We start from the raw sequence: 25706 nt of genomic DNA on the forward strand, positions 1-25706 counted from the left end.
AGCATCAGAAATTACAATCATGGGACTGTGTGCATCTAACCATGGCAGCATGGTGTTGCAGCAACACTAAAGTAGCCACAACTTTGTCAAATTCCAATCCGATAGGAGTCCTGGGTCCTGGATTCTGGATATATTCTTTATGCTAGCCAATTTGAGGTACATGGATTCAAACATTGTGTCCTATGATGCACCATTTTACTCAATTGGAGGTTACAAATCAACAAACAAGAGTGTTTTAGTAGTATATAGATTAAAATGTTTACTTTAACGTGAAACACATTCTAACAATATTGGTATTATTAAGTCCAAAGCAGAGTATACTATAAAACCTGACTTAACAAAGGCATACAGATAGATGGATCCAATGTGGTATAATGGTTTAGGTGCTGGCACTGGACATGCCAACCTTCTTATCCACCCTTAGCAAATTGAAGCTTTCTGGCTAACTTTGCTTTCTACTAATGCTTTCTTAGCCCATCCTACCTTATAGGGCTATTTCTGTAAGAAAAATAGGAGAAAGGAGCACTAAGCATACTGCCTTCAGCTCCTGTGTGAAAGATTAAGATCTAACAAATGAATCAATATGTACAATTTCTTCTAAGAAAGTAAACAGTTACAAGGTTGTACAGACACTGTAATACTTCTTAATGTAACTTTTGTATTGCTCCAAACCCTTCAAGAATGATTGTGGTCCATGGAAAAGGGCTTGAAACAGATTGAATCTGATGGTTGCTACCTTTAAATAAAATATACACATTTTCTTTATGGCGTTCTCATGAAGAAGCATGTCAAGTGCAACAGGAGACAGCTTTTTTTCTTTTCTTTTAAAAAAGAGGACTAAACAATTAACTCTATACGCATCAGATCACAGGCTAGGAGCATAAAAATCCACCAGTATGGTTGTTGCACAATTGTACCTGGAAAACTACGTTCAGCTAAAGCAATGATATGAACATAGATGATAAAGTCTACAAATAGTTCAAGAGGTAAACATCAAGGAGTGAAAGAGATTGCACAAACCAGTACAACCAGTCTTAGACAGCAGTTCGAAGTAAGAAATAAAAAGATATATTTAAAAGAATACCAATGCAAATCAAAAGCCTACTTCACATGTTTATGAAGCACTGAAAATGTGGTAAAGAACTGTATCCTATTGGCTCATTGTTTACAAGCATATGTACTTTGTATAGCAATCCTTTACATCTGTAAGGCAACGCTACACAGAGAAAAGGAATAGTAAATAGTAAGCAAAAACATTTTTTAAAAGAAAAAAGCTTGTTTCCATTCCATCCGTACAGCACCACACAACATTTCCCTCTATCATTTTTGTTTCATGTCACTGCTTGAGCCACTGGAGATAAAAAGTGAGGAACAGTTGTGATCATTCATGTAATTTGAAGCTTCTATATAATATCAAATCAACATAACTAGTCTACAAAGGAAGCTGGATAGTTAATGTTGTTTTGATTTCTACACTACATCAATACTGCTCTGTCAGTAAAAATGGATTTGCTTAATCTACTCTTGTCATAATTATGTGGTCCCTAGATGCAGAGCCAAATAATCTCTATTAATATTTATTTGTTTGTTTGTTTGTTTGTTTGTTTATTTATTAATTACATTTCTATGGCCGCTCATCACAGTCAATAATTCTGGGTGGCTCACAACCTACACTGCCAACAGTTTCTGCCACTCATCTCATGGATAAATGCACAGTACAGTGAATTCAAGAGGAGGCTTACAAAATAATTCTATTGTGATGTTATTTTTAAATAAAAGTGCAAAGGTATTTTAGGATGTTTTAATTGCTTTAATACTTAATTATGACAGGATATCTAGTCCCCTTTTGAAGTAGGTCAGAATTATGTTGCAGATACTGTATATGAGTTGAGTCTAAAAAAAAGTAGGTATCTCGAGGCCATTGAATTAAGTTGTGGAATGGGATTTGGATCAAGGCAGTGGTGGTATTCTACCGGTTCAGCCCGGTTCTGCTGAGCCACTAGTGACGATGAGCAGGGGAGACCAAACTGGTTCTCTCCGCCGCTTTGCTGTTGGGCTCACCCGCCTGCCTGGGCTCCCATACTCACTTTTATCCTCTGCTTTTGAAGCGCAGCTGATTTGTGTGGCACAGCAGAGTGCTGCATGGCAGCTGCCGAAGCGACCAGGGGAGTGCAGTCTTGCAGGTGAGTTGGAAGAGTTTGCGCCTGTGCGTATTTGGCGTGCGCGCACATGCAAAGTGTGTGTATGTATGCAAAGCACGCCCACCAATCCACGCCCACCGAACCGGTAGTAGATAGTTTTGAAACACACCACTGGATCAAGAACTTTCCTATTCTTGGCTTTCACTCAATAGATCTCCTTCCTAGTCTGCTTTAAATTCTGAACATTTATCTTTCTGTTTTTCTACAATAATTTTAATTATATAATGTTTCTCTGCAAACTTAATAAGATGGCATCTGTGCTATATTTGTTCTTCTTCAATTTCTCTTTATTGCCAAGAATTACACAGGTCAAATGTCTCATTGGTCTTCATAGCTACAGTTCACTGTTTATGGTCACCCTCAGCCCTACATAGGACATTAATAACACAAAGAATGGGAGGCAGGAACCTTTTGAACTAGAACTGGTATTACTTCTTGCCTTCATTTAGAAGCATCTTAAACATGCTTCATTACTGCCATTATGTTTGCAAAAAGTTTGTTTTCCAGGAATAACAATATTGACAAAAGAATTCCTTGTGGTTCGAGATTGTTCTACCACAGACTTTTATGATATATACAGTAATAGCAGTTTTGAACTGGGTACCATTTTACACATGGTGGCAGTTTAGCTCATTTGTCTCATATGACTTGGATGACACATTAATGTATTTTCTCTTATATTTTATGAACTTGTTAAAAATTGGAACTTTGAAATAGAACAATAGAGCATCCTGTATCAACGTGAAAGAAACTTATGTGTACAGTACAGAATTATTACAGAACCATTATATAATAAATAGAAATTTGAAATGTCAGTAAAACGGTATCCGTGTATGTTTGCATAAATATTTTTAAAAATAAAAATATTACTATGTACTAGCTAGGACTATTCATATTTGTTGCTAACCAATGGAGTGTTACATTCGGGATCAGGTAGATTTGCTAGTGGTGGCCAGACTTTTATAAGCAAACTGTGTTGATGAAGGAACATAGTACAATTAAAACCATTAAGGGCTTTTCTTTGTTTATTCATTCATTTATTTGGCCCTGGGTTATCAGATATGGCGTTAATCTTGAAGGTAATTATATATGAATAAGGGGAAAAGAGACCTCTGTGAAGAAACGGGACGCTTTTATTAATGTTCGTGAAAGACTCCAAAAGGTAAACGCGCTTGCCATTTATTCGGAAAAATAACTGAGGTAGATCAATCTCGCGTTGACCTCCGGGTACGTACTCAACGCGCTTAAGAACTACGGAGAAAAAGGCAGAAGGGAACGAGGCTGAAAAATTCCTTTTGTTTCACAGACGACGCAACGGAGATCAGATTTTCCTTGAGAATTCCTACACGAAACGCCCAGATCTCCCTTCGACAGTATAGGGCGCTTCTCGAGGCACGCCGCCGAGAGAAAGACAAACACACCCACAGACACCCACAGGCAGACACTCCCCTCCATTGAACCCTGAACAGAAGCCGACCCGCTTCTCTTTTAGCAAAGATTGGAAACATTCCTACAGAACGCGAAGCAGGGCGTGGGGGGAGGGGGCTGGCGGGCACGTGACAGGGACGTTGGCGTCTTCAGACAGATTGTGTCTTGCCATTCCCACACAATAATGTGGGTGCGCGCGCAAGAGCGCGCCTATATTATTGGGGCGGGAGCGCCCGGAGCGGCCGGGCGGGCGGGGAGTGTATATGTCTGTATGTGTGTGTGTGCGGGGGGGAGGCAGAGTCGGAGGGCGGCGGCTCGGCTTTCAATCCCCACCCACTTCTCTCCGTCCGGGAATGACTTCACGCTCGCTGCCTCTCGCTCCGCTAATACACGGCAGGAGCTTAACCGTCCGTCTCTCCACGCGAGGGGAAGACGGCGGGCCTCGGCTCTTCCAACGCTGGCTCAGGTTTTTTTTTTTGTTTGTTTGTTTAAACTCCTCTCCGGATGAAGAACGCGAGGAAGCCCAAGTTGGCCAGTGGAAGGGGAGGGAAGGAGGTGGTGGTGGTGGTGGTAGTGGGGGGCTCGACGCGCCTCACGTGATCGTGCAACCTCCCCCCGCCTTTTCACTACCACCCGGTCTTCTTTTTCACACGGGCAAGTATATTCAGTTCCCCGATTCGGACAAGCCGGAGTGAGCCGTGGCCGTGGGACAGGCGAAGGTGCCCGCCGACTTGACCCAGACTTTTTTTCCCCCCAACCTCCCCCCTTTCTCCGTTTCTTCCCTTGCGACGCGCGTCCGCCCGCCTTCCTGCCTCCCCGCCGGGCCTTCTTCCCGGGACCTCATCAGCAAAGTGGGATTCTGCATCTTTGGTATTCTTCTCACACCGCCACCTTCAATTCCCGACGCCCGAGGTGACTTTGCTCCGCCGCAGTTGGGGAACGGTGAGTCCCCCGGACTTTTAGTTTTTCTTTTCCCGTTTTGGGGTCTCGAGCATGTGTCAAAAGCCAGCCTTTCTCTCCCGTTGGCAGGTCCTTCCCCTCCCCTCCCCTCCCGAAGTCGGGCAGGTTGTGGACATTCTTTCAAAGGAAGCTTATTATCACCCGGGTCTTGCCCGAGTATTTTCCCCGGCGGTTTCATTTACATGCCCACTTTTTTTCTTTTAAAAAAAAAAGTGTGGAGAGTTTTCTTCTCTGGACGGGTGCGACAGAGCGAAAGCTGTTTCTTTCCTAAGACAGGTTTCCGCTTTGTTTGATTAAAAAGAAGGAGAGGGGAGAAGTGGAGGAAAGAAAACGGGAGGGGCTGTTCCCTCCTTGCCTCGGAAGAATGCGAAAAAAATATATTTATTTATTGCCCCAATAATGGTAAATGCATAGCTATAAGGAGGAGTGCGAAGAATAAAGGGAAAGTTTGCCAAGTCAGCTGGCAAAGGCGTGCCACACTTAACGGACATTTGACAGTTATTCTAATTAGCTGTGAGGCATGTGGTGGTGGTGGTGGTGGGGTGATAGCTAACATACACACTTTTGGACAAATTGCTCATAGATCCTAGAAAACATTCACCAAAAAGTTCCTCTTCTTTTTTTCTCTTGAGTGCCCTTGCATAAAACAGAATGTGATGTATAAAAATTCCTTTCTTAAATCCCCTCCCCCAACTTGACTGAATAAATAATGTTTTTGAGTATGGATAAATTCAAGCTGAGTAGAGACTGACTTGTATCTTTTTTTAATGTTGGAATGCTGACTTTAATTTAGAATTTGGTTAAATTCCTAATTGTTTTCAAGGAAGGAGGTGTAAAACTCTTCCTTGTAAAAGATTCGAAGTATGGAGGGAGGAGAATAAGACATTCATATGGATCAGTCCTGATGCTTTCACATACATGAACAGGAGATTTATGAGTTCTCAAGCAGAAGCAACAGACAAAGCACAGGGTGTTTTCCTCTTCCTGCTCCTTCTCTTCTTCTCTAGAAATGAAATGAAATTCCAGAATCTTGGAGTAGATGAATGCACTTTGATTATGTTTTCATATTTTAAAAGTAATTCACATCAAGCAGTAAAAAGTATTTTTTTTTAAAAAAAGCAATCTATTATGGGAAAGTTGCATTCTGAAACTAGCTTCACAGGGGAGTGGTTTGGGATGGGGGGAGAGGCGGGAGGGCAAGGACAATAGAAATTGGATTCATATTCAGTCCAAGCAAGCAGCATCTCCATGAATGTGCAAGTTAAGGGAAAAACAGCAAGAACAAATGCAGAACTGCTATTTGGTTTTCCTTAAACAAAATCCAACCACTCCCCTTAAAATATGAATAACAACAAATCGGGGTTTGTATGTGAGAGGCAGACTCCAGACGTTCCTAATTACAGCTTGAAATAAAGCCTTTGTGGGAAGAGCTTTTGCTTGCTACGGATTTCAGAACACTGAACCCAAGAAATACATAAAAAAGAAAGGTTCATCATAGGTTTTTTTAAAGCCACACTTCCCCCCCTTCTTTGTCTGCCGTACTGTTATCTACACCTCCCCCAACCACCGCCCACTGTGAGCTAAGACACCTGAAGGCCAGACATAATGATCAACAGAGCGCTTTACTCCAGCCTGTCTGGATTCCAGCCAGGTTGCCCTCCCCCCTGCAATTCTCCAGTCGAGGAGCCTGCACGCAATGCACGCCAAGCTTATTCTTCAACTGCCTGCAGAAGAAGGGTAGGAGTCTTGCCCATACTGTGGCAAGACCAAACCAAACAATATCCCCTTTCTCTACTGGTCAGGGATCAGTTTGAGCACATGTATATTTTTTCCTCCCACATATATTTGAAAGTAGCTCCCCTGCACACACCCACATATGGTCTGTGACTAGTACTCTTATCCCATTCCATCTTTGAATGCTTACAGTCTGCTTTAGTTTTGGTGTGCCTTACAGTACACATACCATTATATTTTTGTGAGAGGTGTTTACAGAAAATATGTGCACCATATTGAAAAAATGCGCATATGTGTTTTTCAAATGTTATATTCTTATTATAATACTAGAATATTTTAGACAAAATGTCCAGAGAATTTAGGAACATATTTTTCAACACAGTTGCAAGAAGTTTGAAGTCAGCTGATATTTTCATTGGTAGATACGGGGTAGTGTCTGAAAAAGATACTTCTTGGCTACGTGCCAACAATTTCATGAAATTTGGGACAAAATGCTGAGGCTTCTTTCTTCTTAGAAGGAAATTATATTTAATAATTTGATGCAGATGGATTTAACTCTGTAACCCTACTCAGGCATTCTTGAAAGTAACTCCTGCAGGGTAACAGGGCTTCTCTCTGGTAAGAGTTCAGAATATTAAAAGGCAAAAACTATGAACAACAGTTTATTTTGGCTAAAATTGTTATTTAATTTTGACTGATTCAAAGAAGAATTTACAGGGTCCTGTACAAACAAAATAAATACCTGTGACAATGTTTCAGGAAGTTAACAGTGTTTGCTAAGACTCAAAAATATTTCAGGAAATTTTACATTCCTCTAAGTAGCAAAATTTCAAGAGATATTAAAATATTGAAACATATTTAAACATATAGTGGTATTTGTTGGAGAAATGTGTTGGAACAAAGAGAGTAACATTGAAAGCCACTTTACAATATGCAAAAAAGCATAATCATTAAATATATATTGTAGTATAAAATAGATCAGTAGATATATCTATGCCTTATGGTGCATTTATAGCAAAACTTTGCTATAGAATGAGAAATGTGTATGACAAAAGAAAATGCCTTCTGCAATCAAAACAGTTTTTAAAGAGTTATAGATTTGATTATTATGCTATGTATTCTGATTTATTCATTATCTTTTTGTGGGATTTGTTCTCGATACAGCCCAATTAAATTAAATGTAATTAATTTGTAGCATTGTGACATAATGTCATTCTCTAAATAATATTCCAGCAAACGTACATTTACTAATATACAAAATGCTAGGGTGCAACAAACATTTCCTGTATATGTCTCCCCAAAGTAGAGGATTAATGTTGTTGCTCTATATTGTAATCTATATGCATGGTAGCCTTGTTAGTCTTTTGCTGAAAAACAAGTCTTGTGGTGCCTTCAAGTCTGTCAGACTTTTTTTAGGATGTAAGATTTTGTGAAGTCCAGTTTTGCCCATGTCTGAAATTTATTTTTAAAAGAAAAAGTTTAGAACCTCTTTACTAAATGAAAGGCATTAAAGCAGATAGGGAATTATTTCAGTGCAATTGCTCACTGTATAAGAATCTTAAGGCTATTCATGGGACTTTAATCACTCTGCCATTATTGATTTCAAAGAAAATAGTAACTTCTACTTTTGTTTTCATTATTATTGATTTAGGTTAATTGCTACTTAATACACTTCAATTGCTTTTTTGTTCAAAAACCTATAAGAAGGTAAGATGAACATCCTTTCTTTCAATAAAATACATAGATACATATTCCATAACAAGTAAATACAATTCATATTCATTAGAAACTGACTTAAAAATCTACCTTTAGTGAGACTTTTACTACCAGATTTCTATGGGTGAAAATATAATTGAAGTATTTTAAGCAAAATGCTGATCTGAAAAAGTAAAAAGAAAATGCTCCTAAAACTTCTGTAACTAGTTTTTAGATAATAATCCTAGGATAGGAAACAAAGTACAAAGTACAACTAGCCTCTGTAATTGGGTCACAAATAGAACATATGTCAGCCAATAAGTCTTAATAGGAGTAAACACCTGCAAATGCTAATAGGGATGGATAGCACCATATGAATCCTTATGCACCTTGGAAAAACAGTGATATCTGTTTCACATAGCAGTTGATGTTGGACTTGAGAGCCACCAATTCTGATACATTATCTACAAGCAGATTTTGACATGCATAGTATAGATGTATATGAAATTCTCAGTCATCCAGGTTATGGTTGTCCCAAAGGTGCTTTTTCAAAAGGCAACGGGACATTGTTTTTTCTTTGAAGACTGCAAGGAATTGAAATCCTTCCATCTTTGACCATTCAGTCAGAACTGAAGAAACTTCTTGGATGAGAAGTGAAATGTCTTCAAGGAAAAACAATGTCCAGTGGCCATTTGAAAAAAGCATCATTGGTACAGGTGTATACATTTTTACCTAGTCCCACTATGCTGTCCTCCTCAGAGCTATTCCTTGTAGATTTGCATAGGAATGAAGTATACTATTTCTATATTTGCAGTTATGATTTGAAAAAGATTTTACTGAGATTATTCTGAAAATAAATAACAAATGTACTTGAGCAAATCAACATTAAAAACCTTTTTCATAATATTGTTGTATTGCTGTAATATATGTATTAATGTTGGGTACCTAATACAGTTATCAAATACTTCTATTCAGTTTAAATGTATGTTGCTTTCATTCATTTTCTGTCTTTTTAAAGAAATCATCATTCAATCAATAGATTTGAGTACACCTTTAAACATTCATTTAATCTAAGCTTTTATTTAAAAAAACCCACACATTTCTAAGACATATTAACACTCAGAAAAACTTTTTTGTTTCTGGTATAAAATCTGGGAATGTAGAATACCAAGGCAATTAATTGGGCAATTTTCTACTTCTTAGTTTGAAAATATATTTCTGTCATCTGCAAAATGACATTGTACTAATAGGATATACTGTATCGTATGTCTGCACATGGTGCCATATCTTCCTAATGTATCAACTTCTGTTTTTCTTTGTTAGAATCAAATCAGCAAGCTTGCTTCCTGTATGGACAGACATTGGTATTTTTAGCAGTAGCGTCATCAAGTGTTAAACATTTGTAAACAGTTATAATTTTTGGTGCCCACCAGTAATGTGGGGATTCTTTAAAAGAATTGAGATTGCAATTTCAATGTTGCCTTGCAATTCTGTGAATTGTAATTCCAACATACCTGGAGATTATCAGGTTGACAAAAGCTGCAATAACCATACACTAGAAATTGAAGATGCATGTAGCCTTCTTATATGGTATCTGTCTAGATAAATATTTCTGCTACTGACATTAAAAGCATGGACAATTAAGCTAACTTTCTAACTGCATAATCTGAATCAACTCTCAAATTTCATAATGGTGTAAATTTGTAACCATTACAAAGGTAGATCTTCTTTCTCAATTTCCTTTTCCAATCTGTAAGATTTCTGGTTAAGTCTATTACATTATAGCCATCAGAATTCTACCCTGGTTATAATAGTGTAAACTTTCATCTGTTCATCATGAAAAGATGACCGGAAAAAAAGTCCAAGTTAGACTTTGCTAGAAGTTTTGAATGGTGACAGTAGTCAATTATACATGCTAGCGAGGCCATCTCCTCTAATGCTACCATCGCCATTTACGAATGGAGATTAGAAATCTGCTTTTCTCTCTTATATTAGGTAGCTACCATCATTAAATAAATCCAGAAACTGGACCTTGGCTAGCTTTCATTAATTACCTGGAATAAAAATCACAGATGCAAGAAATACTTTTCCTTTCGTTCAATTGTGCCCGATTCCTGGAGACTGCCTGGACAAGTTGCTGCAGTTTTCTAGGCATGGTTTTTCAGAAGTGGTTGGCTGTTGCCTTCTTCCTAGAGTGAAAGTGATTAGCTGCCTTTGTGCCTGGGTTGGGGGTGGGAACTAGAACTCATGTTTTCCCAGTTTCTAGCCTTATGCCTTCACTACACCAAACTGGTTCTCAGGAAATAAATAAATTGTAAAGATCTCTTCTGTGGTATGTTAGCAAGCAAACACAAAGCACATAATTGGACAGGTAATTTCAGCAAGATTTAGGGTCTCAGTTGTTGTTTGAGAGGAGCTGTGAACTTGTCCTTGTGATTAGAATGCTGATTGATTTCTTGACCCTCCTCCACATACTAGGTTAAGAATTAATAGTCTGCAAAACTAAGTACTTTGATTTGGCAAACTGGTGTGAAAAAAGTCTTTGGAATATGGGTTTGGTAGCTTTACTCAACTGTCCTATGGGGGAAAAAAATCCTGCCATATTGTGATTTCTAACCATAATGAGTAAACTACATGAAATGTTCAGCTACATATTATTTGTCTTTTTAAAAGATGTTAGGCTAAGACCATGGAGGGTTAGATTCAAATATCAGCTATGGAATCTCTCTGGGTGACTTTGAAGCCATCATTTCCCCTCAGCTCAACATACTTCACAGGGTTGTGTGCTGTTTTGAGCTCTTCAAGAAAAGTCATCTAATGAAAAAAATCCAAACTTTTAAATGCTTATTTTATGTATTTCAATCTGTATGCCTCCCTTCTCCATCATGCAACTGAGCAGTTAACAGAGGTTAAAAATAAAACAAAAAAATACAACTGAAATTATTGCAAACATATCACATTGGAGGCAGCTAACAATGAAAACTATAAAGATGGACTCATAGAGCAGATTGGCCTGCATGGATGTTACAGCTGGAGTGAAAGAGCAGCAGATTTGGTGAGTGAAGAGGTTAGTGAATCTTCTGGGACGATTCTGGGTTAAAATATGTAACACTTTCAAGGAAATGACATGGTTGCACTTAGCAGGAGCAGGATTGATTTGGGCATCTTTACCTTTTTATCTTATGATATATCTTTTCTTTCCCATTTGCTCATATCATGTTTAAAAAAAAGCAGTCCTATTTTTAATTGAAAATCAGTGCCCTTCATCCAGGAGTTTGCCTCTTTAGATGTAATCTACTTTGCTCTATTTTGCATAACTGAAACAGCAATAACTAAGAGGAAAAGGTTGTGCAACATTGACAGATATGAACATACATTGCACTCCCCTTTTTTGGAAGAATTCAACAACAGTCTTGTCACATATGAGCTCTGTCTATCATTAAATTATATATTTATAATTTCTTCTTCTAGGATTATTGTTCTTCAGTAATTCGTGTGTTTATACAGTGGTTAAAAAAATGGACAAGGGAGGATTATAGAGACTTGTAAATTGCTGGGTCCTGGGATAAAAGAAACAATTGCATTTATCTTTTCCTGAAAGTAAATTAAGCACTGATCTGTAGGGATACAAGTGCAAACTTGCTTTGGAAAGGAAGTGTAGTGATTCAGTAGGAAGGCAAACTGATTCACACATCTGCTGGGAATATATTGAAAATATGTTCATGAATTTAGATGCTAGAGAGAAATGAAACTCTAGTATTGTGTGGACTATTGCTTCTCAGAATGCCTTGAGATCTGTTGTACAATGATTTATCCAAATCAGTTTTCATGTTTTCAATGAGGAAGATTTATTAGTTCAAAGTGTTTGGGCCAAGAAGTTGTCCTTACAGCTATGGGTAGAAATACCTCTGCAATTTCAGGAGGTTCAAAAGTCTGTCCAGACTGCCACCATCTTTATATGCAAAATGCAATTCTAGCTCAGCAAGTATGAAGAAGTGAACTTGTTTTAAGCAGCTATAGAAACTTACATTTCTGTAAAAAGAAAGTGATCCGGACAATGCATTTGGTAAGGTTAAAAAAACGGTGAGGAGAACCTGAATGTATACATATTTCTCTCTGGTTCTTTGTTAGCTATTTCAAAAGAAGGGCGAAGAGGACTGTGTCTGAGTTCAGTGACATTTCTATATGGTAGAGCTGAAGCAGATGGCCACGTGCTCTTTTCTTATTTAGATGAGAGTTTTCCTTTCAATAACATCTTTCTTCTGACCTGCTTAAAAATTCCAGCGAATGAAATCAGCACAGGATTTTCAATGCTAATTGACCATGTGCAGAGGAAGGGTTAGTGGAGAAATCAGTAGGGCCATTGTGAGGTACACTACATCAATATCGCCTTTGTCTTGCATACTTGCTAGCTAGAGCTGAAATAATTAGGAATATTTTGTTTTTATGAGTTTTGTTAGAATTGCCCTAATGTATGGGGGTGGGGATAGTAGGTGGGAAAAAATCATTCTATCAGATGGAGCCCATTTGAGTGCCATTTACGTATAAGTATATTGTTCTTTCTTATATCAGTTTCACATTATTCCATTTCATCATGTGCCTACAGATTGGTGACTTTTTTAAAATCCACATCCCACTGAAATAATCTTCTAAACGAAAGAAACAGCATTTTCATGAAAATAGGTTTTTCCTATATGTGTCTTAATATCTATATTTAGCAAGATTTGAATTGGGAAACTGAAAATGTGCAGGCTGGTAGATAATTTGAGTTTCCAGCTGCACGTTTTATTGAGTGGCATGAATCAGGTTTATTTCCATCAGAATTCACTAGGATCATATTCTGTGAGTATTGTTGGTTTATCTCAAACTCTGCTTCATTTAGTGCTTATTCTAAATGGATTAGAGAAACAATAGGCATTATGATGAAAGGAGTCAGTATATTACAAGAATGCTCAATTCTTTGACTATTAACTAAAGAGGGTTTATGACCAAGCAGACAAACCTAAAGGTATGGCACCCTTCAACAGAAACGTACAATCATTTTCTGTGTTGAATACTAAAGTATAGATACCTTCTAGAGGTCACATACATCTATAAGGTTCACATGATGATATTCTTAAATAGTTTGTAATACATGGCAACCACTTCAAAATTGAATGAGGTTACATACTTTATTATGATGTCAGTCTTGTCATATGCTTTATGGTAATCATTTAACAAACATTTTGCACATTGCTGAAATTGTTGTTTAATCATGCCCAGATTGTAATACTTCTATTGTCTTTACAAACCACAGGTAATTGAGGTAGTCCTCAACTTACAATAGTTCAATTAGTGACCGCTCAAAGTTACATCACTGAAAAAAAGTGACATGATAATTTTTTATATTTTTTTTACACTTATAACCATCCCTATGATCACGTGACCAAACACAGACTCTTAGCAACTGACTTACATTTATGATGTCCAAGGATCACACAATTATCTTTGGTGACCTTTTAGCAAGCAAAGTGAATGGGGAAGCCGGATTCACTTAATAACTATGTTACTAATTTGACAGCAAGTGGCATCAGTGACTAAAAAATTGCGAATGACCAGCAAGGACTACAAATCCTTCCATTCCCCACCATCCAATCAGAGCTGAAGAAGCTTCTTGGATGAGAAGCGAAATATCTTCAAAGAAAAATGAAGTCCGGTTGCCTCTCAGCAGTAATCAGCACCACACTCATAAATATTTAAATACGTACGCACACGCACACGCACAGTGTGGTGTTGATTACATATATGTGTGTGAAAGTATATGTATGTTTTCTTAAGTTTTCGCGGGTACTTACATGTATGGTATTCAGCTTTGTTCAGGTATTTTCCGACGTCATTATAGTTGTGCTTTTAAAGTTGTAGCAACGTTTTGGCAGAATTTCATGAAGCCTGATGATGGCAGATGAGATTCTGCCAAAACGTTGCTACAACTTTAAAAGCACAACTATAATGACATGGGAAAATACCCGAACAAAGCTGAATACCATAAAAGTATAGGTATGTATATACAATAGCTTGTGGTTTGTCATCTTAGAAATGCATATTTCTAAGAATTTCTTAATAAACTTCTAACCCAAAGGGAGAAACTTGTTCATTGGAAGCTTACCAAGATCATCTCAAGTAGAATGACAGTTATAGTGAATGAGTTTCATGAAAATTCAACACATCCATCATTTCAGTCTTTCTCTGAAGTTGTTGTCACAGGAGAGTTTTACATTGAGTACCTGGTTATACATGCACATCATATTTGACATTTGTTAATCATGCTAAAGATGGCTACAGTTGTTTTGATAAAGTACTTGTAAATTGTTTCACATGTAACCTAATACTTGTATAATCCATATCTCTTTTCCTTTGTCCTCACTCTTTTTTAAACCCTACATTAGTCTAGGCACCATATGCATCTGATGAAGTGAGATGCAGTTTGTGCCTTTTAATAAAATTTGTTGAAAAAAAGTTACAAGACTCCTGTTTTTTTACCACCATAGTCTAATACAGATTTCTTTCTACAATCTCTAGTTGTACACAGTAATCTGAATTCCTATAGTCTTCTGAGGGAGTGGGTGATATCTTTTAAAAATGTTGCTATATTATGGATTACACTACAGTTTTTTCCTTCCTCAAAATGTCAAGTATCTGGGATATGGATTTTAACCACTGTAATCAGATTTTGTCTGGAACCACAGAAGGGGACTTGAGTTCTGCACATAGCTCTATGGTATTCTTGACCTATTAAAAGTTTACATTAAAAATAGCTTAGTACATTTAGTCAGAGAAGAATCATGATACGTTGGTGTACTATAGAGTTTTTTTATGCCTTATGCAAAATTGAAAGTCAGCGTGTAGCATGTCTCTTTGTTTGCCTGCTACCTTAAGTTGTCATCCATAAAATATTGCTTCTGTACTGAATATAGAATGTAACATGTTCTTATTTGTATCTTTTGTGGTTTTCTTTCTGTAAAAAATATTTTTCTTTAACAAATGAATAGGCAAGCACTGTGTATTTCTTACATGTTTGAGATTTGATAAAAGTATGTGAGCAGAATACCTAGAGTGTCAGCCACTCTTTTTTATTTTTGTTTTTATATGCAATTAGGAATAGAGATAGAGGAGAAATTCAGTTTGCATTTTAATGTGAAATTATCTGATTTACACTGCTCAAATCTATATATAAATTAAACGTAATTTTGCACTGATATTTACACCTTTCCCAAAGTTTTAATGAATACTCACAGCTCCAAAATGCATGTAAAATTGTCTTATTATAAAAAAAAAATCGCACATTTATTTTTAGGAAAATGTTTGCATGAAGCTATACTAACTAGTGGAAAACTACTTTCAAAAATTAAATTTCCAAAATCTTTGATAGAAGGCAGGTAGGGAATGGAGCTTCTCATTTTGGAAAGCCATTCTAGATTTTTAGTGTATCACCAACTGCCATATCCTGGGAAAGAACGGGGACTGGCTAAACAGCAGACTGCACTCCTTACTAGCACTGATGATACTATTTTGTTTGGTTAATGAAATGACTGCAAGAAAGCTCAGAGAGCACTAAGGACACCCCCCCATGTCAACCCTGAGCTGCAAATATTCTCCTTTATTAGGAGTAGCTATTATTATTTGTGAGATTGTTATTTCTTTCAGAGGCACTGCCCTGAAGATAATCCAATGGGAGCTCTTATTTATGGGGCTAGATTCTAGGGAAGTGGTGGCTAACCTTTTCGGCACTGAGTGCTGAAATGGGAGTGTGAGCCCCGGAAACCAGAACAACAGCTCCCTGACACACACGTGCAGGAGCACTGGAAACTGGAAGCTTAGCTTCCCCCCAGTCTTCTGGTTTCTAACACGCATGTGCATGCAGAGACCAACTGGCCAGCATGCACGTGTGCGCCATGGAGCTGCTTTTTCGATTTCAAGTGCTCCCGAGTGCGCATAGACCAGCTGGCCGGCACACCGGGACCCAGAAGAGCAACAGGCGACAGCTGGCATGGCCAGAGAGATGGCTCATGGCAGAGGTTCCCCATCATGGTTCAAGGGATTATATAGGATTGCTGCTTCTGTACTGCTTTTCTTACTTCAAAGCAGTATCACTGCCCGAGCTATTCAGCTTGGCTACAAATTGGTGATGGGATTTCCCAGGCTTATAGTCTTGGAAGATTTCAATCTTTCATCCTTGGGCACCATGTCTAGAGTGGCTCAGGAGTTTATGGCCATTATAGACCTGGCCCAAGTCATGATTGAGGGAATTGGAAATGTGATCTGAAGCTGGGAAATGTTTCTATCCTTGTTGTGGGCAGGGCACTTTTTGATTACTTTGGAGTTTTACATTTCCATTTTCCATTTCAGTGGGGGCTAATGACCTAATAGATCCAGTTGGTGTACAGCAGACCTGTCAAATTGGTGGCCTACGGGCTGGATGCGTCATGCTCAGGCCATGCCCACCCTGGCTCCGCAAAAGCAAAACATGTCACAATATGTCACGTGACATGATCAAGTTGGACACCCGAGGTGTAGAGTAAGGAAAATGACCTTGATTGACAGAGAGAAGCCTGATTTGTTGCCATAGTGACTGGAGGGGGCCAATAACTTCCAAGATTGATTTCAGCCCTACTGTGTAGACCAAACCAAGAAATCGACTCCACAGGAAGCTAACACTACTTTTATTAACTATAGTAACAGAATCTTGAAATTCTGATTGTCCTTTACTACACCTCTCCCCATTCATGTGAATTAATGAGCTGCTTTTGTCTAAGCCATGTTTTTCCCTTGCTTCATTGGTAAAATATATTGGCTTATATGTGTCAAGGTAAAACTTTTCTGTCCTCTACGGTTAGGTTTCAGAGTGCACTTGGTGGAATTCCTGAGAATCTAGTGTACAGTTTGGCCAAGGCCTTAGTCACAATTTGGAAAAAAAACTGGTGACAACCTTAAACCAGATTGTGACTGTGTAAACTCTCTCTCTCCTATAGCTCCTCAGTCTACACAGAGACTCTGGGAGATGAAGCAGAAGAAAGTTTAGAGCAATGCTGAAGAAAAAAGAACAAATATGACCATACATGGGAATCTTTGTCAGAGACTTTATCAGGACAATAAGAGCAGCAAGAGCTTCTGCTCTTACTGCATTCATTGATTGCTATCCAATGATCCTTTTTAAGATGACTTGGTTCTTGCTGGGAAGATCACCTGCAAAACTCCTTTGAGGGTTTTTTTTTAAATAACATAATTCAAATAAAATCAGTGGGGTGCAATCAGAGTTGGATTTTGGTTATATAGATTCTGCGGAGTTGGCTAGGCAAGATCTGATGTATCTGGGAAGAACTTTATCCTGTTGGCCCCAAGGAATTAGGCAAGGTACTTGGAGCTGAGTGAGCCCACCTTATTTTAGATTATCTATCTTGATTTGTCAGGAAGGTAGCATGGCTGGGTCCAAGCAGTAGTGAATTTCTCACTTAAGAAAGTGATTCTCCTCTTTCTCAAGCAATTGATGGGACTAACAGTGCTTAATAATTACTCAGTTGTCTACAACCTTCTTTTCTTGGAAAAAATGTTGAAAAGGTGGTCAAGCTACATTTCCAAAGGATCTTGGATGAAGTGGTTTATGTTGATCCTTATCAATCATATTTCAGCCCTAGTCATACTGTGAGGATGACATTGGTTGCTCTTGATGGTGAACTGTTGTGGGACTGAGATGGAAGGAGTACATCTGTCCTGCTCTTCTTTGATCTGTGAGAAAACTTCATCCAATTTTACATGAAAATGCCATTGAGGTTCTGCCCCTGTATCTGGACAAGGTGGAGTTTGGATGAGGAACATTGGTTTGGACTCAATTCTTGTAGGACCGAGTGACTGTGAACTATGGGATTACAGAGAGTTTCCTTCTTTTCTAGATGGGTTAGGGCTGCGCCAAACATACCAGAACACAATTTGGAGCCCTCTCCTTTATGGCTTCTTGTTTAAAAAGCATGGGCCACCTATAGCTCAGAGAGCCTTCACATAGCTTAAACTATTTGTGCCTGTTCACTATTAGGAGCTCCTTGTTACATGCCTTGTCACATGCAGTTCAGTTAATGTAGTGTGCTCTAAAAAGGCATGTTCTTAATGACCACAGAAGCTTCATCTGGTACAGTATGAAACTCGATGGATAGTTATGATCAAACCTCTGTATGCCCATATAAACACTTCTGTTTTCTGATCTGTGCTGATTGCATTTTGGTAATCTGTGTAAATATATTAATTGATTGATTAATTTATTTCAAATATCTATAGTAAGAACAGAAAAGAGAGATCCAACCCATGGCGCCTACTTCGTGGGATAGTCTGGGATTCAGTTTTGTCTCCCTTGCTATTTAACATCTACTTGAGGTGGTTCAACAGTTTGGGTTATTATCTATGTGCTGTTGATATTCAGCTTTATATCCCCACTTCTGTCTGCTGAATGATGCTGTGGGTGTCCTGTCCCGATGACTGGAGGCTGTGTTTTAATGGAGAAAAATGGGCTTCAACTAAACCCAAGCAAGACTGAATGGCTTTGAGTATTTGGGCCTTCCAGTAGCAAGGGTTTTCTATGACTAGTCTGAGTGGGTTGACACTGCCCAGAAGGGCCTGGTGCACATTCTGGAAGTTCTCTTTGACTCCTGTTTCCTAGAAGAGTAGGTGGTGCTGTGGCCAGAAGAATTGTGAACCAGTTGTGCCTGTTCTGCATCAAGGGGCTTTGTTCATAGTCATGCATACCCTTGTAAGCTTCTCTGGATTACTGCAACACATTCTAAATGAGGCTGCACTTGAAGAGCATTCAGAAGCTTCATCTGGTACAGAATACAACTGCAATAAAGGATATCAGATATTTAACACATGTAATACCACGGTTACCTGAGCTGCATTGGCTGCCAGTGTGCTTCCAGGTGCAATTTAAGGTGTTGTTTATCATCTTTAAAGCACTTCATGCCTTGGGGATAGGTTACCTAAGAAACCATCTTCACCCAGTCGTTTCTACCTGTCTAATTTAGTTTGGCAGGTTGGGCATGTTACTGTCCCATCAGCCAAAGAAAGTTGCCTGGAGGGAACCAGGTAATGTGCCTTCTCTGCTGCCCTGTCCTGGAACATTCTCCCCTCAGAGATCACAATGACCCTGACCTTGTTGGCCTTTAGTAAGTCATGGAGACTTGATTGTGTGCTCAGGCCTGGCACTCAAGTGTGTTAAGGTTCCTGTTTATACTTGGCAGTATTAACATCCATGATAATAGTTCTACTTACCAGCCATATATATTGTATTTTTAAAATTATTTTAAATTTGTTTTTACATGTTAAGATGTACACTGCCCAGAGTCACTTACTGAGTTGGGCACCTAAAGAAATAAATGAGTAAAACTAAATAAAAATAAGTATACATGCTTAACAATTTAAACTGAATAAACTTTTGGGGGGGAGGGGGAGGGAATAAGAAAATGAGAACTGAACACAATAAAATTTGATAGATTTCCTTTCCCCTAATTTAGTCTAGAAAGTACTCAAGATAGAAAATTCTGAGTTTATGAAAAAACAAGGGTTCTACCGAAGCATCTGCAGACAGTGAAAAAGAATTTTAAAAAATAGAGTACAATATGATTAAAATGATGTTGAGGCCCCAGTAAAGCTGGTATCCATCAGTTAATCGTATCATGCCAGCACCTAGTCAGAAAACCCTATTTCCATTGTTTTTCTGAAGACCATCAAAAATCAGGATCATCTGGATTTTGAAATTTGAAAAGGGCAGGTTCCATGATGGAGAAGGCACTCTACTGAGATCCCACCAGGGGACACTGTTTCACTGAGGGAACTCGGAATATGTCCACTCTGCCAGCTCTGTTGGGTTGGGGATAGGTGATCCTGCAAACAACCTAACTGCAAGTAGTAAAGGGCTTTAAGGTATGAACAGCAACAAACTGAATTGCAGTTGGAAGCCCACTTGGGAGTTCTCTCCGCCGCTCTGCTGTTGGGCCCGCCCGCCCGGGCTCCCATACTCACCTTTATCCACGGAATTTGAACCGCAGCTGCTTTGTGCGGCACAGAATAATGACACGCGGCAGCTGCTGAAGCGACCGGGATCGTGCAGACTTGTAGGAGGTGAGTTAGAACGCCTCTGCACCTGTGCAAATGCTTCTGTGCCTGCGCAGAGTGTACATTTGGTGTGTGTGTGTGTGCACGCCAAGTATGCCCACCAAGCCATGCCCACCGAACCGGTGGCAAAAATATTTGAATCCCACCACTGATTCACTTCTATCTATGGCACTACATTCTGGACCAGCTACAGTTCTTCCAGGCAGCCCCATACAGAGTGTATTGCAGTCCATGTATACAGACTAGAGCAGTTAACAAACACTCACAAATACAACAGTATTAAGTGGAATAAAAAGTTCATTTCCCAACTAATGTATTGATTTATGACCAGATTTCCAGCATCTAACAAGTCTTCAGTATAAAACTGATTAAGCCCTGGTTAGTTTTAGGCAGTAGTGCAGCCAGTTGGAGGGTTCTAATCAAATAATTAAAATCACAGAGCTAAGCTTGTTAACTTGTGGTTAGCACTTTTAGGGAAGCACTGATACAGATACAGATAATCAGAGTCGGAAAGGACCTTGTAGGTCATCTAGTCCAACCCTCTGCCCAAGCGGGAGACCCTACACCATTTCTGACAAATGGCAGTCCAATCTCTTCTTGAAAGTCTCAACTGATGGCGCTCCCACAACTTCCGAGGGCAAGCTGTTTCATTGGTTGATTGTTCTCACTGTCAGAAAGTTTATCCTTGTTTCCAGGTTAAATCTCTCCTTGTTCAGTTTCCATCCATTATTCCTTGTCTGGCCTACTGGTGCTTTAGAAAATAGCTTGACCCCTTTCTCTGTGTGGCAGCCCCTCAAATATTGGAAGACCGCTATCATGTCTCCCCTGGTCCTTCTCTTTACTAGACCAGTCAAGGCCAGTTCCTGCAATCGTTCGTTGTATGTTTTAGCCTCCAGTCCCCTAATCATCCTGTACTATTCTTCTGTGTACTATTTCTAGAGTCTCAACATCTTTTTTATAATGTGGTGACCAAAACTGGATGCAGTACTCTAGGTGTGGTCTTACTAAGGCTTTATAGAGTGGTATTAGTACTTCCCTTGTTCTTGATTTATCCCTCTGTTAATACAACTTAGGACTGCATTAGCTTTTTTGGCTGCTGCTGCACACTGCTTGCTCATATTTAGCTGGTTGTCCACTAAGACTCCAAGATCCCTCTCACAGTTACTGAAGTGTAGAGAAAAGTAACTCAGGAAGTAATAGCATGTTAAGCAATCTCTCAGCCTTCAAGAGGGCAAAGAAAAGGAAAAAAATAGTCAGATACAGGACACTGAGCAAGAGAAGTTTATCCGAATTAGAGGGTAGAAACCAATGATCTTTATTTACTTAGGGACCATTTCACATAGTGACGAAGTAATTGAAACAGAAAGAATGTGGTTGCTAAATGAGGAGAGGATGTAGCGAAATTAGGATGTGACCAAGGCATAAGTGACCATGAGCAATGCATCTCGATCTCGGAAAGAGTGCAAACAAGATGTATTTGTGTGAAAGTTCTCCTAGTCACAGCTGGTATATACCCTTCAAGCAGGAGCTCTTGGTCCCAAAGAAACACTAGTTTGTATGCTAATTCTGGCTGTGTGACCATAACATTAGGCAGCACTGAAGATGGCAGACCCCTAATCTGCTCTAACTCCATAATTATTCAATCTTGTGAAGTTTGAACTGAAGCTCATCCAGACTCATACTGTCTCCAAGCCAGGGGTGATATTCTACTGGTTCAGCCCGGGTCAGTCAAACGGGTATCTCGGAGGATCATTTGTGAGTAAACTGGTTTGCTCGGATGATCAGCTGCGGGGCCCGCCTGCCTTGGCTGTATACTGACCTTTATTTCTTGGTTTTGAAGCTCAGCTGCTTCACGCAGCCCAGTGGATTGCTGCACGTCAGCTGTTTAACACACAGGGAGAGTGCAGGATTGCCGGAGAAGGTCAGTAGGAAACCCTCTAGGTGTGTGCGCATGCAAAGTGCACCCACCAAGCCACGCCCACAGAACCCAATGGTAAAACAATTTGAATCCCACCACTGCTCCAAGCACCTACACAGCATCAGTTGGACAGTTTGGGATGGTCAATTGAGATGTAGAACTGAGTATCATCAACATATTTATCATGCTTGACCCCATGTTGGCTGATGGTGTTGCCTAATGATTTCATGTAGATGTTAAATAGGAGTGGTGAGAGAGTCAAGACCTAAGTAAAACAACTTTGCTCTTCTATGAACGCCAACTAAAACATCTGACATTGGAAGAAGGAGGAAAATGTACCAGGTTTTCACTCCCAGTCCTCTCAGCCATCCAGAAGGGTACCAAATTTGATGATATCAAATGTATGTAGATGAATGTAGGACTTGGATAAATATACCAATCTGTCCCGGGCCTACCAAAGTTCATTCACATGCACAATCAATGCCATATCAGACTGTATTCAGTCTGAAACCTGACTTTAGAGCAGTGGTTCCCAAAATGGGCGGTACCGCCCCCTGGCGGGGTGGATGCCTTAGGGGGTGCTAAGAGGCAAGGGGGCTAGCAGGGGCGCTAAGAGGCAAGGGGGCGTTTGAGGCGTCGGCCCTGCAGTCATTGACTGTAGCACCTCCAGAGCCGGCGCCTCCAATGCGGAAGCGGTGGCACGTTATGTGACTCTGTGGCAGCGTTCAATGCACCGTCCCCTGCTACCTCTTAGTGTCTCCAAGGGGGCCGGCAGAGGGGCGCGAAGAGGTGACAGGGGGACGGTGCATTGAATGCTGCCACAGAGGCACATAACGTGCCACCGCTTCCGCATTGGAGGCACCGGCTCCAGAGTGGCGCTACAGTCAATGGGTGAACCTGCAGGACCAGTGCCTCGAATGCCCCCCTCTGCTTACCCCTTTGAGGATGCTAAGAGGCGGCAGGGGGGTGTTCAAACCTGCCGGCCCTGCAGGTTCACTCATTTACTGTAGTAATGCTCCAGAACTGGTGCCTTGAATGTGGCAGCATGTTGGGAAAAGCCGCTGCCGCTGCTTTCCCAAAGTGCCGCTGCTGTCGCATTCTGCCTGTCCATCCGTCCGTCCATCCATCCATCCAAAAGGTCTGTCTGTTTGCCTGCCTGCCTGCCTCTCTCTCTCTCTCTCTCTCTCTCTCTCTCTCTCTCTCTCTCCCTCCCTCCCTCCCTCCCTCCCTCCCTCCGGCCCCGCAGGCACATCGGGAAAGTATAGCAATGCCAGTCTGAGAGGGAGGGAGGGAGGGAGAGAGAGAGAGAGAAAGAGAGAGACCTGATGCATCAGATTGAATGAGGCCTAGTTTAGACTGAGGCCCTTTTCCACATTGAAACATCTTTGCCAGCACATTGAAACCTCTTTGGCTTCAATTAAAGCTTTTGTGGACAAAACATGGTCAAGACTATCAGGAAGCTCTCACATTTTGTTGAGGCTTTAAACAGGATCCATTGGACCAGATCTCCACCCTAAAAATTACTTTTCCCCAATGTATTACCGTGCCAATTCTGAAGAAGGCAAAACCAAAATGTACTGGTAAATTACAAGGAGAACACACACAACGCACACACTTCTTCTAACCCTGCTGGAGCAGGTGATTGGACTAGAATAGATATCTCGTCTTTCTCCTCCCTCCCTCCCTCCCTCCCTCCCTCCCTCTTTATTTCTTTATTTCTTTTTCTTTATTTCTTTTTCTTTCTGCCCCTTCCTTCCATCCCCCCCCCTTTCTTTATCCCTTTTTTTTCTTTCCCTTTTCTCTTTATTTTCTTCCTCTCTTTTCTCTCTCTCTTTCCCTCTCTCAGGCTCATCCCTTTGGATCAGGGGTCGCCAAACTTTTGGACCTCAGGGACCACCAAACTCATAATTTTAAATCCCGGAGACCACTAATATGAATTTTGAATGTGGCTTTCTGGCGTTGGTGGGAGAGAGAGAGAGAGAGAGAGAGAGAGAGAGAGAGAGAGATCTGATCCAACCTCTCTCTCTCCCTCACTCACACACACACAGGCAGGGTTGGGATTTAGACCCCTGATCTAAAGCTGTCAAAACTCCAAAAACTGGTCAAGTAGCTCTGGAGAGGCCAGTCATAAATTAGAACACTTGCTAAACAACCGGTCATTAAGTGAGGACCACTTGTATTTGGTTTGCCAGTCACCTGGCCACGCCCACCCAGTCACATGACCAGCAAGCCATGCCTACCCAGTCATGTGACCAGCAAACCACACCCTCAAATTAGGCCACACCTGTAGAAATTTGAATCCCACCCTTGGGTGGGGGGCACCAAGGATGAATTTGTAGCACCAAGGGGGCAGTGGACCGAAAAAGTTTGGGAACCACTGCTATAGAGGATCCAGAAAATCTTTTCTCTTCAGAGGTCTATCAATTTCTCAACAATCTTCTAAAAGGGAAGGTTTGGGACTGGACAATGTAATAACTTTTGTAGGAGTGGATTCCCCTTTAAGGGACAAGGACTTGCTCCATCCTGCAAAGAAGCATTTACTACCACTTGATGTCACCCTGGGAGGCCTTGACCAGCTAGGAAAGACATGTATCTAACATACAGATGGCAGACCTCAACAACCAAAAGAGTCTATCCACTTCCTCATGAATAACTGGGTCAAACTCAGTCCAGATAACCTGACAACACTCATTCTTCTGTCATATCCACAGTACTGGCACTGTGGAACATTGAGTGGATCTGGGTAATTTTATCCTTACAGATAAAAAAGGGCATATTCACCTGAATTATAGACACAGTAGGGCCAAGAGATAAATTTCATCATCCTTAATTCCATAAGGTCCGGTGTGCAGGCTTTTACCTGTGATGCTGGTTTGGACAACTCTTTGTCTTCCTCCAATGGTACTCTCGGCATGTCTTCCAACATCCAAAGCTGCTTCAAATACCATGGGGCCCTGCAGGATCCACATGAATGAATCTGAATAGGCTTGATTCAAGGCCACTGTCATCTGCTTATTTTAAGCAGCAATTAATTCCTTTGGCCAAACTGCAACACAGTTTCAGGAACAACCACAGATTCCCTCTGGGGTTTACTGGGTCCATTAAGCTCCTGGGCAAACCGATCAAACAGGACCCTCTTCCCTGAAGACAGAATTACAGAGAATTCTACAGTAAAGACAACAGAGGGTGATCCACCTTTAACAAAGGCCCAACTCCCTCTGACATTAGAAATTAGTATCATCCTATTTTTTTTCCCCCAACTCTTTTGAAAATGCATATATACCTTTCCTGTAATTGTTGCTTTATTGAGAAGGTAAAATTAGTAACTCTCATTAGTTCTCCTATGCTTTCTAAGAAATGTACATATGCAGTCATGTTCCAGCAGCACCTTGCTAAATTCTTCTAATGCACGTATGTGGTTCTGCCTTTAATGATAGCCAGAAATACACATAGGAAATACAGAATATGGGAGGTAATTTGTTTGCTGCAACTGTCATATGGAATATATCTTGCCAATTATGAAATAGCTCTACTGGCTTCCAGGCTTCTCTGGGCTCAATTCAGTCTGCTAAATTTAACCTTAATATATCTGCTTATTAAGACTGTCATTGGGAAGATTTTTGTCAAATAAATTG

At 40.2% G+C, this 25706-nt stretch overlaps 1 long non-coding RNA gene across 6 annotated transcripts in view; it reads left to right on the forward strand.

Annotated features, from left to right (window-relative positions):
• The first annotated feature begins 3890 nt into the window (after positions 1 to 3890).
• Positions 3891 to 25706, forward strand: part of LOC113436178 (uncharacterized) — a 301149-nt gene continuing 279333 nt past the window's right edge. For 3 of the 6 annotated variants that reach the window (XR_015742949.1, XR_015742944.1, XR_015742946.1), the window contains exon 1: positions 3904 to 4571. This is a non-coding gene — a long non-coding RNA (uncharacterized LOC113436178). Of the gene's footprint in view, positions 4572 to 25706 lie in introns of all 6 variants that reach the window. The other 3 variants (XR_015742945.1, XR_015742948.1, XR_015742947.1) reach the window with 3 other exon arrangements.

The sequence above is a fragment of the Pseudonaja textilis genome, chromosome 3 (genome assembly GCF_049901715.1).
Source record: "Pseudonaja textilis isolate UNSWEBS1 chromosome 3, rPseTex1.2, whole genome shotgun sequence".
Classification (NCBI taxonomy): Eukaryota; Metazoa; Chordata; class Lepidosauria; order Squamata; family Elapidae; genus Pseudonaja; species Pseudonaja textilis.